We start from the raw sequence: 6,000 nt of genomic DNA, 5'->3' as shown, positions 1-6,000 counted from the left end.
TCCTAATCTGTACCAATATACAAAGATCTATACAAATGTAACCAAATATAACCTTAATTTTGAATTTTGTGTTGCTATACAAAGATCTATAGCAATATAAGATTTTTGACTAGTAGCAGCTCTATAGTTTAAGAGTAGATTCAAGAATCTACTCTTTATTCTTAATATTCCTATATCCCCCTTTCTCTTTTCATCCCCCCCCCCAACATCCCCTAGTTTTCCCCCTATCACTAGATAGGAAAGGATAGAGGAAAGAAAAAGAAATCCTGAATCTAACCTCCCTCATTTTGATTCCTCCTTGTCCAAGACCATAACAACTGGTAACCACTGCCCTTAAATGATATATTCATTGTGGGAAACCCCTGCTAATTAATAGGTCTACCACTGTCTGCTCGGTGCAATCTAGAGGTCTCCCTTCACTGGCAGGGTTTGCCCCTCTCTGACCTTGTCTGGGGAGTTCAAAATCCCCATCATGCCTCTACCTGCAGAATGGTTAAAATCGCAGGTTCAACTTGCCTTCTCTTCATAAGAACCCATTCAGCTAGCACCCATTCAGCTAGAGAGCCCTGAAGTGCCTCTCTATGCTAATGAGGCACATTATCTTAAGCTTTCAGCCAATGACCTTTGCCCATCCTGCATTCTCTGATGCCCATCCCCAAATAAAGTTGATCTGCCTTCCCATGGCTGGTCCCAGTGTGGGCTTCTAAACTCCTCTCCTCCCCCACACCCCCAATTCAGTCATCTCTGGTCCCTTTGCCTTTGTGGACTTATATTGGCTGATGATCCCCAGAGGCAGGGAGGGTCACAAAGTATCATCCATTAAACGACTGAAAACCATCCGACCCACCTCTTGGGAACAGGGGCTTCACTCTCTTCAGTTGCTTACTGTTGACTTGGGGCATCATTTTCCTTTGGAGGCCCCCTAGAAAATGGGTCAGTCTTAAGAAAGCTAGCTTGCTGTCCAGTCTCTGCATGCTGAGGAAGTTCAGGGCTGAACAGTCTGTGACACTGGATGAATTGGGGTCATCTGGGGTCAGCAGCTGCCTTAGTTAGGGTTTCCATTGCTGTGAAAGGACAGCATGACCAAGATAACTTTTATAAAGGAAACCATTTCATCAATGGTTTACAATTTCAGAAGTTCCGTCCATTAGCATCATGGTGGGAAGCATGGCGGTGTCCTAGAAAAATAACTTATTTCTGTCTGGGAGGCCTACTGCTTCTGTCTGCTAACCTAGGGCCCAGTCCTGGAAGATTCTAGCCTCTATACGATCTTATTTAGGCCTAGAATATTTTCAGCCTCTGAGGTATACTGTTGAAGAAGCTTACCCCTTCCTAGTTCTTTTCTCATCTGTCTGTCTGGTTCAACTCAGCTGTTCTGGCTCAAAGTACTCTCCCAGCTGACTGATTCAATCTGGATCTTTTCTGGACCTCTAAATTGCTCTGCTTGACCTCAAACTAATTCTAGCAAACTCTTCTAATCTTCTGGCTCTTTCTCATTCTTTTGCTTGCTCTGTCTCTGCCTATGTCTAGCTGTTCTCTCTTCTGTCTCTGTAAAACTCCCTGTAACACTGCCTCCTTCTCCCTCTCTGTGCTGCTCTACTCTCCGTCTCAACTCTACTGTACTGCTCTCCACAAACTCCACTGTATTCCTCTATTGTGCTCTCCTCCTCCTGTGCTGTCCCTCCCTAAACAGCTTCCCTTTCCTCTCTCTTCTCCTGAGAGTTGGGCATATCCTATTCTGTCAAATTTTTCTCTGATTTGTCCCTTGGTCTGCCACTCAATTCGACATCACGCACAAACATGGGTGCTCCCTTTTACAAGCTAACTTTCCCTTCACTGTTTGGGATTGAAGGTAAATACTAAGGGTGTGTCTGTGTTCCAGCAGAGGGGTTAAAGGTATGTGCTAAGGGCTGAGCCACATCACAACTAGAAACAGGTCCAAATATCCTGTAAACAGTGTCCAGGCAGACTTGGTACTAGAAGAGCAGAGAGTTCTACATCTTGATCCACAGGCATGCAGGAGGAGGGTCTCATCTGCACTGGGTAGAGTCTGAGCATAGGAGGAGACCTCAAAGCCCACCCCCCACAGTGACAAACTCCAACAAGGCCACACCTACTCCAACAAGGCCACAACCCCTAATAGTCCTACTCCCCATAGGCCAAGCATTCAAACACGAGTCTACGGGGGCCAAACCTTTTCAAACCACCACAGCAGCTTTCTTTGAAGCTGTCCTGGAAGTCAGTTTTGATGAAACAGCTATTCAGGCAGTCTGCGGTTGGATCAAGCAGGATGCTGGAATAAATATGCCTCAGCATCTCAGCCTCAAGGAGAATGTTTTGGGGTTGCATTGGCTTTATGGGTGTATGCAGACATAAAACTCTCACGGGCAATATACACTTCTGAAATAACATATGTGTAGAATGTGCAGTATGCTCAACTCAGGTAAAGATGACTGTCCACTGTGCGAGCATATAAGGCATCTGTCTTTCTTTAAGAATTAGTTTGGACTGTATAACCAAACTGAAATGTAAATTTCTATCCATGCCATTTGAAAGGATGGCATGATAAGTCTTGAGTATTCCTTAGCCCACAATTATTGTCTATGCATAGCTGAAGTTCTGGCTGGAGACATTTTCATGTCCCAGACGGCCTCAGAGCTGCTCCCATGTAGAGAGATCAACATATAATTTACCTGTTTTGTTGGTCTTCACAATTTCTCATTTCCAGCCACTATCTTCAAGTCTGATTATCAGTTTGGAACGAATCCATAATCTTTCTTGCCCTGTGAAAACAAATGTAAAATCTCTCCCCCAAAGGAACATATTTCCTTCCTTCCCTTCTGAGACTATACATTTAGAGCCTCATGTATCACTGCTGATCTAATTCAGCAGTCCTTGATAAATTTTAGTTTAGTTTAGCATTTATGTTATTTATCTCATTAACACTTTAAATATTTAAAGTCAATAAAGCATTATTTAATCTATCTCTGGGAGATCTCAAACCTCACTTGTGTTCTAAGAACATCTTCTTTTAAAGTCTTGTTAGCTCTCTCTACAGTTGCTTAGCCCGTGGGATTGTAAGGTAGATCTGTAACGTGTCTCATGCCATAATGTCTAAAATACTGTTGTATTGTATTGTAATGGACGTACATGCTGGAGTATCATCAGCTTCTACGTGTAAAGGCACTGCCGATGCAGCCATTCTTGGAGCCTGCTCCCCAGCACCGCAGCCATTCTGTTCCAGCCTGCCATCATTTCGTATTGTTACTGACACAGGAAAACAGCTTGACTCAGAGCAGGGCCATGCTGACCACACACCCTGTTATGCTCTGTATCTTGTGAGGTCTGTTAACCCTAAGAAATTCCACAACAAGCCCCACTTAGGACCAATCAGAATAAAGGTCAGTTAGAACTGCTCTGTCTATCCAGCCAAAATAGCTTGAGTCAGAGCCGACCACTGGGCAGTGCTTCTTGCACTTGCACATGAACTCACTGTGGTTTTTGCCTTTATAAACTGTCCCTGGGAAACATTCATGGTCACGGTCAGCTCCCAAGTCTGGTCTGCATCCCTGATCAGTAAGTCCTGGGGTTAATGTTCAATAATCTATCCCTATCTGACCGAGATGGGTGTACATGTGGTTTGTGGGGCAACTGCTGGACCCCAATAGCCATCATCTCCAATAAATGTGCAATCTCAGATTCATCTTCAGAATTCAAGGCTAAAGCCCGTTGGAATTCTGAATATGTATCAATAGTGTGATATACCAACACATGTATATATCTTAATCCTCCAAACGCTACAAAATGTATGACATTGCTCTAAGGTGACTTCAATAAACTCAATTTGTATTTTGTTTTGTTTTGTTTTTTTGAGACAGCTTTGAATTTGTATTTTTAACTCAGCATACAGATCTTCATCTTATAACTGATCCCTGACGATATAAATATGGATATATAATATCCAGTCTGCCCACGCTGGTTTATAGCTGAAGCGCGTTACTCTTACATCTCTTCAGGCTGCCATTCTGTAAGCTTTGGTCGATCTTTTCTTATCTGGAATTATTCTTTTTGCTGTTATTGTAGATTCCACATTGGATTCTTCTGACTTTTTAAAATTCTGATTTAAAGAATCCTCTAACCCCTAATCCATTTCTCAATTCTTTCATTCTTTAAGTTTGCTTTATTTTGATCTCTTTTAAAGATTATATATAAAATTGTTATCATTATTGAAAATAATTACTTGTATTCTGATAAGTGAAACAAAATCAAATGAGATCCAGATGCATGTGTCATTGTGTTTCTCTCCTTTTTTTTTTTTTTTTTGGTTTTTCGAGACAGGGTTTCTCTGCGTAGCCCTGGCTGTCCTGGAACTCACTCTGTAGACCAGGCTGGCCTCGAACTTAGAAATCCACCTGCCTCTGCCTCCCAAGTGCTGGGATTAAAGGCGAGCGCCACCACTGCCCAGCATTTCTCTCCATTTTTAACATAGAGAATATTTTTCTTTTCTAATCTCCAATTCTTTCCTTCCTTTAGAGACTCTCTTCCTATGACTGTTTTTATATTTTATTATATTAAAATGTTGTATAACATTATATATACTTATATTCTTTATTTATATATTCTTTCTTTAGCATTTAGCACAATTTCAAAGATATTTACCTGGTCAGGGGCTTGTGTCTGGGCTTGGATTTCCTCTGCGTGTTGTCTCTGGAGCTTCTCAGCCTGTTCTTGGAGTGGTGGTTGACTCCAAGCCCTTAGGGCCGGCACCTCTGCCCTCCACCTACTTTGGGCTGGATAGCTGCCTCTGTTGGTTTGGGCTGCAGCCTGTTGCCACCTGTTTTGGCTCCACCATTACAGACTTCTCTCACGTGGACCAGAATTGGGTTGTGGTTTTCTCACAGGCCACTTAGCTTTCTCCTTAGCCTCTCCCAGCCCAGCTAGGAAACTGCCTCTGGCTCTGGAAGCGCCTTCCTGTGAGGAGATACTGAGGTTCCAACTCTCCACTCTCCCCAGCAGCCAGCTTTGCTGCAAAGCAGCAATTTCTCTCAAAGGAACCACGCCTGTGAAATACATTTGGCTTCAGTTCCCCATATCTGCAAACCGGCTTTGTTTCCAGGGAGTGCTTGTTCACGCCTTAAGCCTGGTTCTTGCTAAGTCTGGCCCATATTGGGCACCATTTATAACTGCAGGGTTTCCCTTCCACACATAAAGTTCCCCAAAATAACAGCTGTGAGACTTAATTACATTTATGAATAAATGCTTAGGCCATAAGCTTGGGCCTGTTCCCCAACCAGCTCATAACAATTATCCTGTCTATTCTAGTTTAAGTCCTGCCACATGGCTGGTTACCTGGTCTTCACTTTCATGCAGTTGTCTTCCTCTGTGTCTCAGCAAATCTCTCCAGCCTGACTCAAACCCAGAATTCCCCTTTCTCTCCTGGATGTCCCACCTTCTAATCCTGCCTCAGCTCACTGGCCAGTAGCTTTTTATTGACAAGTGAATGCTTTTTTGCGTAGTACATAAGAGATTATCTCTACAAATGCCCCTCCCTGGTAACCAAGCATTCAAATCTATGAGCCTATGAGAACCATTCTTATTCAAAACACCACTCTCCCTCCTACCCCCCACTTTTTTTGAGACAGGATTTCATTATGCACCCTGGCTGTCCTAGAACTTATTACCTAAACCAGGCTGGCCTCAAACTCACAGAAATCCACCTGCCTCTGCCTCCCAAGTTCTGAGAATAAAAGTGTGTGCCATCATATCTGGCTCCAATTAATTTTTGAATTGAGAAGGCTTATTTCCAGGTTCTTCGTTGAAAGAAGCCCTATTGGAGGGTTTGGGTTTTGTTTGTTTTTTGTTTGTTTGTCTCTGGTAAGATGGATGGGCTAACTCACTCTCACTAAACCCAGGCCAACCCAACCCCAAGAGAAACTTTATAGGGCCCCCAACCTTATCTCACCCAGTCAGGTTCTTGTTGTCATTTAAAATGACCCAACC

At 43.2% G+C, this 6,000-nt stretch overlaps 1 long non-coding RNA gene across 1 annotated transcript; it reads right to left on the bottom strand.

Moving 5' to 3' along the window:
- Positions 1–932: 932 nt before the first annotated feature.
- On the bottom strand, positions 933–4,796 carry LOC143434142 (uncharacterized). Its single transcript, XR_013103422.1, has 3 exons — positions 4,660–4,796; positions 2,694–2,783; positions 933–1,064 (listed from the first exon to the last, which is right to left on the bottom strand). It is a non-coding gene; the product is annotated as an uncharacterized LOC143434142 (long non-coding RNA).
- Positions 4,797–6,000: the final 1,204 nt, after the last annotated feature.

Source organism: Arvicanthis niloticus, chromosome 13 (assembly GCF_011762505.2).
Source record: "Arvicanthis niloticus isolate mArvNil1 chromosome 13, mArvNil1.pat.X, whole genome shotgun sequence".
In the NCBI taxonomy this organism is placed as follows: domain Eukaryota; kingdom Metazoa; phylum Chordata; class Mammalia; order Rodentia; family Muridae; genus Arvicanthis; species Arvicanthis niloticus.
This window is presented reverse-complemented; position numbering and strand designations above follow the sequence as displayed.